The following is a 14,274-nucleotide window of genomic DNA, read 5'->3' as shown; positions in this document are numbered from 1 at the left end:
TGACAAATCCATGTTGACTGTTACGTGTCACCTTATTATCTTCTAGGTGTTTGCAAATAGATTGCTTAATTATTTGCTCCATTATCTTTCCCAGTACTGAAGTTAAGCTGACTGGTCTGTAATTCCCCGGGTTGTCCTTATTTCCATTTTTACAGATGGGCACTATATTTTCCCTTTTCAAGTCCTCTGGAATCTCGACCTCTTATATGATTTTCCACAACATTATGCTGTGTTCTCTATTAGTTGGAGTTTCCTGAGGCTGATAGCTTCCTGTCCAGGAACATTGCATTGCTGCAGGGCAGACAGAAGGTGACAGAGAAACATATAACTGATATCCAAACAATAACTATATCCATATTGCTGTAATTTTATCTAACCTCACAGTGTTATGGTTTGTTTGTTTTCGGGGGGGGGGTTGGTCTTGAAAGGAAACTGTCAACTTAAATTTGGCCCAAATTTTAAATTTTATTTTTTAAAATATATAATAAAATACAAAGGCCAATAAAAGTGTTTCCAAAAATGAAGGGGAAAATGAAAACATATGTTCCTAAATAAATATCTCCTAATTTTTAAAAGCCAAACATTGGCAAACTAAAAGTAGTACAGTTCACATCAAAGGAATGCTGACGTCCCATTGATACACACAGGAAGAAGCCAATGGTTGGGTGTTCTCTGTGAGGGACCCTCCAGCATTAGAATTTGCTCCCCACTTGGTAGAAGCATGAACTTTCACACTGAATGTTGCCAACTCTCACGATGTTTTCATGTCTCATGATAAATCATGATTTTCAACTCCTGGAGTCACGTGATTACCAAGAATCTCAGCTGACATTAATAAAAATAATTAAATAAATAATTTTACTAACCCACGTGGTTGTGTAGAAAATCTTGAAAATGTCAGCCTTAAAGGCTCAGAAACCAAAAGCTACATAAATATAACCCACCTTTTATTATTTTTAGGATGTGATGATTTTAAGACAATCTTGTGATTTGGAGATGGGGGCTGACTCCTGATTTCTGAAAGCTTGGGGTAGGTTATACTAATGAGATACTGAATAGCTCATCTGTTTTTACAGGCATTGGAAAAGAGATGGTCATGGAGTTCATGGGAATATAATTGTAATGGTGAGAATTGCTGGACAAGGATTTAAGCTTCTGAATTGCCTGGTTTGCTGGTAGGGTTATATTACATTGTGATGATGTACTTTAGCTATGCACCATCATTAGTTTCATAGCATTTTAAAGTATTCCCAAGTGTGCCTAAAGCACATGGTTAAGTGTCCTTTTTAGCATTTTATATACATCCAAATAAGTAACTCTCTCATCAGTTTTCATTGTCCAGCCTAAGATAATTGCCCAAATAAACAGAATAAATATAGACAGATAAATTGATTTTAAAAAAATTCTTAAGGTTAAGGCATTAGTAATAAAATAGATAAAGAAATGTGTTTGTTTGCACACACACAAAAAAGGGACTTTTAGTTGGCAGTCTCCCTTTTTAACCCCAAAATTATCTTGAGATTGGCTGCAAAACTTTCTGCTAAAATTCAGAATTCCAAGTGGAGACACCACTCAAGGAAACTAGCCTTCAGGAAGTCCATGACTAAAATGTACAATGAATCATGTATGATTGAAATGCTAACTGAATATGGCAAAAAAATAATTTTTTTTTCAGAGAAACACAATACTATCCACTTCACAAGGATACAATTTGCTTTTTTCCTCTCTGATTCACATTGTCTCTTGGATTCAAAAACAATGTAGTCCTTTTAAATATGTGCATAATTCTCACAATGCACTAGTCAAATTAAGTTGCTGGTTAAAATGCAGTGTAAAGATATTCTGCCTATCAGTAAGACAAAATCTAAAAGGGGAAAAAAAATAGACTCTCCCTAACTTAGTGCAAGTGTGTGCCGAGAACTACAGGTTGAACAGTGTATTGCCAGGATATGTATTATAGGATTAAACTAGATAAACAAAGTAATGCACATTGGAAAACATAATCCTAACTATACATATACAATGATGGGGTCTAAATTAGCTGTTACCACTCAAGAAAAAGATCTTGGAGTCATTGTGGATAGTTCTCTGAAATCATCCACTCAATGTGCAGCGGCAGTCAAAAAGTGAACAGAATGTTCAGAATCATCAAGAAAGGGATAGATAATAAGACAGAAAATATCATATTGCCTCTATATAAATCCATGGTACGCCCACACCTTGAATACTGCGTGCAGATGTGGTCGCCCCATCTCAAAAAAAGATATATTGGAATAGGAAAAGGTTCAGAAAAGGGCAACAAAAATGATTAGGGGTATAGAACGGCTTCCGTATGAGGAGAGATTAATCAGACTGGGACTTTTCAGCTTGGAAAAGTGGCGACTAAGGGGGGATATGATAGAGGTCTATAAAATTATGAGTGGTATAGAGAAAGTAAATAAGGAAATGTTATTTACTCCTTCAATAATACAAGAACAAGGGGCCACCAAATGAAATTAATAGGTAGCAGGTTTAAAAAAAACACCAGAAAGTATTTTTTCATGCAACACACTGTCAACCTCTGGAACTCCTTGCCAGAAGGTGTTGTGAAGGCCAATACTATAACGGGGTTCAAAAGGCAGCTAGATAGATTCATGGAAAATAGGTCTATCAATGGCTATTAGCCAGGATGGACAGGAATGGTGTCCCTAGCCTCTGTTTGTCAGAAGCTGGGATTGGGTGACAGGGCATGGATCACTTGATGATAATCTGTCTTTGGGCACCTGCCATTGCCTACTGTTAGAGGACAGGATACTGGGTTTGATGGACCTTTGGTCTGACCCAGTATGGCCATTCTTATGTTCTTATGTTCTCTGTTTTTTGTGCATGTAAACTTCTATTAAGGAAATTTCCATGGAGGAAAGAGCCCTAGAGCACGGGTCTCAAAATCCTGGCCCGCGGCATCTGCTGGCATCTGCAGCCTGAGAAATTCCCCCACCCCCTTTAAAATGGCCTGGGGCCCCGCCCTCCACTCGTAGCACAGCGGAGCTGAGTGGATTCCTGCGCACTTGCCTCACATGGCTGCCGGCCCCTCCCTGCGGTCCTGGGGCAGGGCAGGGCAGGGCTGTGTTTCCACGTGCTGCCGCCGCCCCGAGCACTCCTGCAGCCAATGGGAAGCTGCGGGGACGGTGTCTGGGGGCAGCAGAGCATGGAGGCCCCCCGGCCTGCCCTGTCTTGGAGTCCCAGGTAAGCGCCACACCCCCCGACCCCCTCCCAGAGCCTGCACCCCCACCCCCTCTTCCTGCACCTCCACCCCCTGCCCAAGCCCTGAGCATGCACCCAGCACCCAAACTCCATCCCAGAGCCTGTACCCCAGACCCCCTCCTCCACCCAAACTCCTTCCCAGAGCCCAACCTCTCACCCCTTCTGCACCCAAACTCCTTCCCAGAGTCTGCACCCTGCACCCCAATCCCCTACCCCAGACCTCCTCCCCCACCCAAACTGCCTCCCAGAGCCTTAGGCAGGTGGGGGGCAGAGTTTGGGGGGACAGAGTTTTGGGGTTCGGGTTCTGAGCAGCATGAGTGACATTATTGGCCCGCTGGGAGGATTTGAGGACTGGTATTGTCCCTAAGGTAAATTGAGTTTGAGACCCTTGCCCTAGAGTGTTGAAATGGTACATTATATGTGAGAAAGGTATTTGGGGCTTTAATTAGTGCTGGGGAGATTGCTGTAACAAAAGCTATTGCCTGATTTGGGGTTTCATGACAAACCGAAACTTGAGGTAGGCTTGCCAAAGGTTTGTAAAACTTTCATCAAGCAGAAGCTGATTTGCTTGTAAACTTGGGCTAGTTTATAATATTTTCCTCGAGCACCAGCTACTGGATGGCATCACACAACCTAGAGCATGGCCTGGCCCTGGCTCTGGCCCTATGCCAGCTGATCATATTTCCTTGAAGCTGTAAACCATCACTGGTGATTTAGGTAGGCTCCATACCAGTTCTCAAAAGAGCAGTAGAATATTATCCTGAACAGACCCTCGGTGTGTGTGGAGAAGTGTCAGTGGGAGCTGTGGGTATTCAGTGGACTTATGCAATTATTGGCAATATATTATTCAGTCAGTAGAGGTCTCTGAAAGTTGTATACAGTTGCAGACAGGGTGGGGTCATTGATAAAGAAACAACAAAAAACTGGAACTCAAACTGTGGGGAAGTATATTTTTTGTATCTGTAGTTTGTAGCTGGTTACTTTAATAAATCTTCCTGTTTAAGATAGACTGTGTTTCTGTATATGACACCATTCAGCGCCTCTGAAAAAACAAAGACTCCACTTTTATTCTGTTACTGAAATGTTGATTTAGGTGTCTAACTTTCCAAAATATTGACTTACTCATGTAGTACCCAAACTGACATCAGTTGTACTGTTGAGTTCACAAGAGAAAAGGTTTCAGGATCAAACCAACAGACTATAGTTAAACATTTTTTTCCCAGAAACAATTGTGTCAAGTGCATGTGTCATAAACTCTACAAATATATTAACTATTAATTGTTTCCATATACTATTAAAATTTTTTAATTGCAACACATGAAAACAATGACATCATGACAGTCTTGAAAAGGGAAATCTCTTTTCCTTTCATTGACATCTGAAGTTGAGAATTACCTGCATCTGTTTCTTTAATTAGATCCAAAGTTCCTAGTCATTATACCATAAACATTCTTTATTTTATCTTGCCAAAGTGTTGAAAGAGATTTATCAGACCTATAAAATATTTTTTAAAAGTCTTCATGTTGCAGTAATGGAGTCATTGAGTGGTCTTAAGGTGCTATGAAAAAAGAAATATTTCACTGGGAATAAGGAAATGGAAAGATATAACTCTAATCCAAAATGGAAATCACAGGAAGACTACGAGTGTTCCAGACTGGATTTGTACTTGCACAAAAACCATGTTGTATAATAATCAGCACAAGCTTCCTAGCTTTGCTTCAGTTTAGTCCCTGAGGAAATAACAGAGATTGACAGTTCTAGGTTAAATGTTCAAGATTACTTTTATTGCTTTTTACTTGTCGCTGTAATGGGGTTATTAAAAATAATGGTTTAGGACAGCATATGGGCAAATTGCAAGGAGCAGCTGTAAATGTAAGCTGCCGGGATGTGAGCAGCCTACCTGGTTGGCGGAGCAGGATCTTGTCTGGTGGTTGTGGTGGCAGTTTGTAGCAACGACAAGCTACTGGTTCAAGGGTGAAGCCAGAGTCAGGGTTGAGGAGCCAAACCAAAAGGTCAGAACCGGAGTTAGGATTGGGAACACCAGGCCAAAGTGTAAGCCAAAGGTCAGCATCTGAGTCAGAATCAGGGATGAGAGACAAGGACTAGACTAAAGCAGGCAGGAGTCAAGGCAGGAGCAGGACTTGAGCAAGAGATGGAACGGGAAGCAGAAGTGAGAGCAGGGCAAGCTCAGCTGCATGTGTGGCACACATTGAGCAGCTGCTATACTGTTGCCACTGCAAGGCTCAAGTAGCAGGCTGCTGGGCATCCCTGCCCAAAGAGGACGCATGACCATATGAAAACGGCTTGCTGGGCCCGGCTGAGGTAACTGGTGCCTAGTGACCACGCTGGGAGCCAGATATGCTCCCAACAGTAAGTACAGATGAGTACAAATAAGAATGCACTTATGCTGGCAAAGTAGTAATGGTTGGAGGGCAGAGAGATTTGTAATGGGTTATGAAATGGTTTCCTTTAGCCCACTGTTAAATTTCGGGCAGGTCAGTAGCAGAATTGGGTGCCATTTTTCTGATGAAACTCTTTTTTAGAAAAAAAAATGCAGATGGGGTCAACTAAAACATTTTATGATTTGTGTTGATTTCATCAGAGTGTTGCTGTTGCAATAAAAATCTCTCAAAAATGTTTAATTTGGACATTTTTGAAATAAAACATTTTGATTCTTTGATTCAAAATGACTTTTTGTTTAGAAATGTCATTTAATTTTATTTTACAATGTTTAAAAAGTTAACATTTCAAAACAAAATGTTTCATTTAGAGGTCAAATAAACCGTTTCATTCAACCTGAAATGCATTTTTTTTTTTTTTTTACTTTTCACTTGCTGAAAATGTAAAAAGAAAATCATTCTGGGTCATCCAAAAATAATTTTTTAAATTTTTTTCTGAACTGCCAGTAAACCAAAAAAAACAGTTATTTGCACAGCTCTAGGCAGTAGCAACTAAAGTATCATCATCATAGGAAGCACAGGAGGTACATGAATTAAGTTAATTGCCTCCTTGTATAACCGTTGGATAGAAGATCATGTTATAAAATGCACAGCTGTCTCTTTTTGGCAGAAAATGTACACATGTAGAACCTGACTTGCCTTCTCATCCTGGAAAGGGGCTCTTTAGGCTGAGGTGTGCTATCCTCAGCAGTTTCCGTGTGTAGGGATTTGCACAAACTCTTTTCCAGTTTTGTGGCTCTGCTCCCTTTTTGAATGATCACTTGTTTTGTATGTTGTGCTCCTTTCTTCCATCCTTTTCATCCATCTTTGTGTCTTCCTCTGTGTTTAGAAAGCAGCTGTCACATGGTGGGTGTTACACCAGTCTAAATAATAATTAGCCATAATTCCTACTCCCGCAGTGTAGTTTCCTAAAACATTTTGAGTTTTAGACCTATTGTAGTATCAATTCTGACTGCCTAAAATATTCTAATCCTAGATTCAGTCAGGTAAGGCATAATCACTTCCTGTCCTGGACTATTATTTAAAGTTGCTGTACACTGTTAAATAGTGCCATGTTTTGCCTCAAAGGTAGCTAAAGTCACTCTTATGGTTTGTAAGGGACAGTTTCTAACAGCCTTGTTCATATTTAGGTTTGGAAGGATTAGATTTTTATTGGGTAAATGTTGGTAAACACCAATTTCACCATAAACACACAAGCCAAAGAAAAAATATTTTCATCAATTATTAAAATTTACAGATATGCGAAGTAAGAAAAATGCTATTTGAGAACTTATTACAGTTTGACTTAATGCGTATGCTCAAATAAATTGGTTAATCTTTAAGGTGCCACAAGTACTCCTGTTCTTTTTGTGGATACAGACTAACACGGCTGCTACTCTGAAATCTGACTTAAAGATATTTACTTTGTAGATTTTGACAAGGGGTATGGACAATGTATTTGTAATGGTTATAAATCTTTAACTTTTTGAATTTCAGTATCTATTGTTGGTCTCCCCCTTCCTCACCCCACATTTTTGCCCTCCCCCCATATCAGACAACTGTAAATCTATAAAAATAAAAATAAATGCTTGAAAATAAACAGATACTAGTCATGAAAAATTTTTAAGCCCATAGCACCTTATTATATGAGTAGCCCCATCTGTGGAACTACTTGTGAAGTATGTTGGGATCGCTCTGCATGAAAGTTGCTATATAAATGTAAGAAATTCACATCATGCAGTCTTTGGCATCAAATCAGGCTTGGTAGCAAGAAGTACAATTTTTAGAGTAGATATATTGCTTTGCACAGGGTTATATATTAATTTAGTAATTAGAGGATTCTTTAGTTCTAATAGATTTTAAGCCCCGAAGGGACCATTCTGACTATCTAATCTGATTGCCTGCATAACACAGGTCATGGAATTTCCCCGGTATTCATCAAGCCCATAACTCTATTAAAATGTGAGCTGTTTTTGTTTAGAAGAGTGTGGGAACAGTCTAAAGTTTGTAACTAAAGTCTGGCACCTGCTATCTATTTAAATCTATATGTATATAAATATATATTCGATTTGGATGAGCTTCTGGGAATAGTAGTGGCTTCTAAGCAGATAAGATTGATGATGCTTTTGTTACTTTGAAAGCACTTTTCTGGGCCAGATCATCAGCTGGTGTAAATTGGTGTAACATTATTGACGTCAATGGAGCTACACTGATCTGCACAACGCAGAGTAAGCCTGTGGAACTCTTTGCCAGAGGATGTTGTGAAGGCCAAGACTATTACAGGGTTAAAAAAAGAGCTAGATACATTCATGGAGGATAGGTCCATCAATGGCTATTAGCCAGGATGGGCAGGGATGGTGTCCCTAGCCTCTGTTTGCCAGAAGCTGGGAATAGGCGACAGGGGATGGATCACTTGATGATTACCTGTTCTGTCCATTCCTGCCGGGGCACCTGGCATTGGCCACTGTCGGAGGACAGGATACTGGGCTAGATGAACCTTTGGTCTGACCCAGTAAGGCCGTTCTTATGTTCTTAAGATCTGGCTTTTGTTATTTACCAGAAGCGCAGCCATTTATTAAGGATATCCAAAAGGTTGCCTGTGACTCTTCAGCACACAACAGGATCAAAGCCATTTAGTGAAGGGAATAAAACACCCTAATATATTTTTTGTTTTCTTTCTGCCCCAATCTGCTTTTCTCCCTATTCTCTCTAGTTTTCACGTCCACACAGAAGCAGTATTCTTTCACCTATTTCAAGTATTTGTGCCATGAAGAACGTATTGAAGAAGAGACACTCAACAAGTATATTGAAGCCTTGCCCTACACTGTAAAATTGGTTAGTTATATTCTAATCTGTATCACTATAGCCTCTCATCTAATATTTTTTTATTAACTATCTTCCTGGCCACTGTTCTTCATCTATCAGAGGGGTAGCCGTGTTAGTCTGAATCTGTAAAAAGCAACAGAGGGTCCTGCATCTGAAGAAGTGAGGTTCTTACCCACGAAAGCTTATGCTCCCAATACTTCTGTTAGTCTTAAAGGTGCCACAGGACCCTTCATCTGTTACATAACATTGTGAAATGTATTTGAAAAACTAATGATGGGCTCTGTGTATTCAAAAAACTTCACAGTTTGGTCCATGATACTTCTGTGGAGTTTCCACAGTTCTGAAGACAAGCACTGATTCAAGAACCTGATGTATTTTTACTCTGCTCCATAAAACTTCTAATGTGGCCTGTGGCTACCCCCCATGGCTATCAGTCAGCATACAGTCACACCTCCCCAGATTGCCTGTTGCAGAAGATAGCTAGCAAAGATGATGTCACAGTAAACAAAGTGTGCTGAGAATGAACCATGAGGTCCACACATTAGACAGAGGCAACATTTCTGCAGCAGCTCATTAAAGGGAAACACAGATGATTCTGTTTGAGCTCTGCTAACAGGCAGCTACAGATTCCATGTTGTGATGGCTGCATCCAACTGTGTCAAACTGATTCTACCCAAATTCTGGCTGCATATAGGATACATATAACCTTCTTTGCTTGAACTGCTCCACCAATTTTACACACACCCTTCCCTTCACCCCACTCTCATTTATTCGGGCAGACTACACACTATTGAATTTTAAGCCATTCAGAAACATTACTATTGTGCATTACTGAATGACAACTCTTTGACAATAAATACTGCAACCCTGTGGAATTAGAATTTAATCAGCTCTGGGATGGTATCATGACCTCCAAGTAGATAGAGTAGAATACAAACCTTCTTTAAAACATGTGGCAAATGTAGCTGTCAAGTACGAATTTCTAGCCAGAACATTTGAAGCAGTTCTACATTGCTACTTGTGAGTTAGCGTATCTGTAGTTAACTGGATATGACATTGGTAATATAGGTCTAAGCCAGGATAAATTTCAGAAGTTAAAGTAGGGGCCCCCACGAGAATATAGTATTCTATAATATTGCAACTTTTTTTTTTATGGAAGGGGTCCCTGAAATTGCTTTGCCCCAGGCCCCATGAATCCTCTGGGTGGCCTTCCCTGTTTGAATTTGATGAAGGAATCCATACTAGAAAATGTTCTCTACCATTTTGTCTGTCTCTCTAGAAGCCTAACATGGAATGGTCTAACAGACACTTCTGTGGTACACTTAAATTTCATGTGGTGAAATTAGCAGGGTGTATGTGGATTCTTATTGTTTGATGTTCCCTGTCTACCACCATAGTAACATTCTCAATAAATCTGAACCTATTATAAAGAATCCCTCTCACACAGAGAAAGGCTGGATGTCCTTAACTGGACAGTGGTGCACTGTGAGACATTTTATCCTTCATCATACTTTGAGTCGCTTCCCCTTTCTTACACTTCTGCAGTCTCTTCCCACAACACCAACAAACACATTGAACCAGGTTTCTTACATCCACAGCCCCCTTCCCTCCTTTTTTTTTTTTGTTGAGGTGACAAAATTATGTGACCCATTTTCTCAATCTTCAGATCTCTCTCTGAGTCTTGAAGTGAATAAAAATTGAGTGAACTTGTGAAAATGCTGCTATTGCTTCTCCAGGTTCCACCCCCACTTCCTCCAGCACTCCTGGGTGTATGTAATCTGGCCAAGGAACCTTGTCAATTTTAAAAGGCTGTAACCTTTTAATAACCATTTTTCTGCTGCATTCTGCACACTCTAATTTTTCATCTGCTTCCCCTGGAAATCTGATTCCTGGTTTGGATAAAATTCAATCTTCATTTTTAAAGACAGATGCTGAGTAAATGCTTAGCATTTTATCTGTTTCCTTCTCCTCTAATTCCCTTTCATGTTTCCATTTCTCTGTAGTACATACGTATTTGAAAAAATGACTTAACTCTGTCACTCCCAACAGAAAATTCATATGATCATCTAAGACAATCTCTAACATGCTGTTAGAACACAGCCCATCTTTTTAATTGGAATGACATATAAGAATCTAAATAGGGAGGAGTGAAGCTGATGAAGGTTGCGGTTTTGTAAATCTCTTATTATGGGTGGGGTTCAAACTGAGTTAAAATGTATTCATTTTTACCCTGGGTTTTTTTTAATTTATTTTTCTTCTACGGTGCTTAATGTTTTTTAAAAATTGCATTTTTCTAGCTTAAGGGAAGTCTGCGCTACGCATTAGAGATAGAAGACTTACATCTCCCAAAAGCTGAATTGGAACTGGTAGATGTTCTGTATAATGTGTAGTTAATACTGGACCAGAGCCTCAGCTGAATTGAAATTACACCAGTTGAGGATCTGACTCGTGTGCATTTTTTCATTCAAATTTCTTTCATCCTTTTTCCTCACAGTTTCTCTGCATTTGCCTTTTCACTCTCCCCATGCTCAATCCAATCCTGTGTGTAACACCTATTAATGTCAGTAATAGTTATATGCATGCAACTACAAGAGAACAATTCATGTAACTGAGCAAATTGCAATACATTTAACTTCTTAATGGTCAGAGTTGAGTGAATAATTCAGAGGCAATATTTCACATGACGAATGGAGACTGTTTGCAAAACATGTGCTGAATATATTTCTGCAGTTTATTCATTGTTTAATTTCACTCAGATATTTTCAAATTTTAAATCAATTGACCACTTATTCAGAATTTGATCTCTTAAGTCACATGGTATTTTTTCTGTTCTCTGAGTAGATAAATATTTCCAGTGCAAATACTTACGTCTTGGAATTTAAAATTCAGGTCCTATAAGTACTCGCAAATGAGTTTGAAATTCACATTTTGTTACTGAAACTTGATATCAGTAATGTGTATAAGAAAGCAAACACAAAGGAAGCTAAAATGTAATCATTTAGCTATCCAGATCAATGGTTGGCAGCCCATCAGGGTAAGTTGATTGCAGGCCGCGAGACATTTTGCTGATGTTGACCGTCTGTAGGCATGGCCCCCGCAGCTCCCAGTGGCTGTGGTTCATAGTTCCTGGCCAATGGGAGCTGCAGGAAGCGGCGGCCAGCATGTCCCTGCAGCCCGCTGCTTCCTGTAACTCCCATTGGCCAGGAACGGTGAACTGAGGCCACTGCAGCTGTGGGGGATCATGCCTGCAGACACTCAATAGCCGCAAAATGTCTCACGACCTGCAGTCAGCTTACCTTGATGGGCCCTGTGTGGCGCGCAGGCTGCAGGTTGCCCACCACAGATCCAGATGAATGAGAGTTGGAAAATGCAGCATTTCACAGTTTAAATACTACTAGTATAGTATTTTCTTATTGCTCATTGCTTCTTAATCAAAATGCTATACAAACACTAGCTAATTAGTCCTCTCCTTGCTTCTTCTCCCAAGCTCTGCCCATAGCACCATACTTCCTCCCTGCCAATTAAAAGCCCAATCCTGGTCTTATTAAAGACAATGGTAAAATGTCCATTGAGTTCAGCAGTGCAAGAACAGGCCTTTAACCACAAAAGTCTTGCTTCTGCATCACTGACACCAATGGGTGTTTTGCTAGACTCCAGAGGGCGCAGGAGCAAGCCTAAAAGAGCTAAATGAAATATATGCTCACTTCCCATGAGAAAATACAATCTTCTGTCTTATTTTCTGGGCCACTTAGACTATATTGAGAAATCTCATTGTTATAAAACATAACAATGTTATGGTTAGACATAAATGAGAGAATAAACGGGGGTTAACCAGAAAGGGGATCAGTTTTAATAACTCAGATAGTGTGAGGGCTGAGGGTGAACATAGAGGGTCATATGAACACACAGGGAATATGAAGACTACAGTGTCTTGTAAATGATTTAAATCTATCCACTTCCAAATACACACACTTTGACTTTGATTGGAAAAGAAGAGAGTATATTCAACCATCCATTATGTCCTTCTCTTATGGAGCAGCCTAGCAGTGGTCCGGGGAGACATCATGCTTCAGTTCATAGGTTTGCATCATGGTCTCTGGAGCTTTGGCAGTTAATATGCCATATAATAAAATGTATTTACTAATAACACACCAGACAAATGAGCTGTTAAACTATGGCGGAATGAAAGTCAGATTAACCAAACAGATAATGGAGTATAAAAAGAAATGACAGCAGTACCTCCCCTTCCCCCATCCCCACCCCCACACACATACCCACCATGGCAATGCACCACTACATTATCCCATAAAAAGAATAAAGTTATAGTGAGTTTTAATAAAAGAGCTTGATGTTACCTCTGTGTGTGTTAGCCTACCAGCAATATTTTCAAATGTAGGTGGAAAAAACTGAGGGCTCATCTCCAGTTTCTTCCCTTTCCCTCTTTCTATATGTTGAGTAAATCTGAAAATAGTCCTATTGAAATCAGTTGGCTAAACTCTTCCTGGTCCTTATCCTAGTTGCTGAGGTGAAGGGAGAAGGTGCAGCTATGCAAATAATTGATTTTTTTTTTGGTCCGTTGGCCTAACCAAAAATATAGCTTCATTATGGGTCAACCCAAAATGAAATTTGTTCACATTTTAAGCAAACCAAAAGAATCAAAGAGATTTCATTTCATTTGGGTTAAACAAAACATTACGTTTCATGTTCAAGTTTTTAAACATTTTTTAAAATAAAATTGCAGTAAAATTCAGAACAAAAAAGCATTTCAAATAAAAAAGTGAAACATTTTCAACATTGTTTCTAAAATGGCAAAACTAAACATTTTTATACTTTTTTTTTATTTAAAGCAGCCTCTAATTTGGCAAAATCACAAAATCTTTCATTCAACCTGAATCTGCATTTGGGTGAAAAAGTTCACCCAGCTCTAGTATCTGCATTCAGAGGAGGTTTCCCCACCCTACCATAGCTCTACACTTGAGTAGGGGGGAGGATGAGCAGGGAAGAGAAGCCTCTAGATCATCATCTGCACTGGCTAATGGAGCTGTCTATATTAATAAAGTAGTATAGTAGCAGGCATACAGCATCTGGCTATACAAGAACTGTAGGAGACTGTCAGCAGGTACTTCCTGGTGTGTTCATCACAGACGTGGTTGGAAAAAGGAAGACAGAGACTGGAACAGTTCTCCAAAGAATATTTATTTCAACAGCAGTTGCATTCATTCTCGTTTTCCCATAAGTTTTCAGAGCTCAGGGTACCCAAAGACTTTTCCCTTCTGAGGAGTCCATAATTTTTTTAAGGCAGCCAACCACAGTCTCTGTGCCTGTAGCCCCCAACCCAGTATCTTCTTCCAAGGTGCTGCCTCTCTTCACTCTGCTAACACATTTTGACCTGCACAGCCTTTTTGCATGTCCCTTTCCATTGCTGTTTCCCATAGCACTCCATTAGCAGCACCACTTTCCCTGCTCTTGCCCAAGTTAGAAGAACCTGCATTTCATCTGACCCCAGGCTGCTCCCATTTTCAGAATGCTTTGCTAAAGGATACTAATAGCTAGGCCTTCCCCTCCTCCACTCTATCAGCCAGCTTCTCGAAGAACATGGGTTTTCTCTTTTTCTCTGGGACAGTTGACTGAGACTCCATCATGCAGCAGTGGGCACTGGCCGGTGTTTCTCTGCTCAGTATCCCTTTCCAGTTCCCCTCTATTGTTTGTCTAACCTTCACCCCTATTCCTGTTTTTTCCACTTGCTGTCCCAAATAATTATACGATT

Source organism: Chrysemys picta, chromosome 2, assembly GCF_011386835.1.
Source record: "Chrysemys picta bellii isolate R12L10 chromosome 2, ASM1138683v2, whole genome shotgun sequence".
NCBI classification, from domain to species: Eukaryota; Metazoa; Chordata; order Testudines; family Emydidae; genus Chrysemys; species Chrysemys picta.
Note: the sequence above shows the minus strand (reverse complement) of the source record.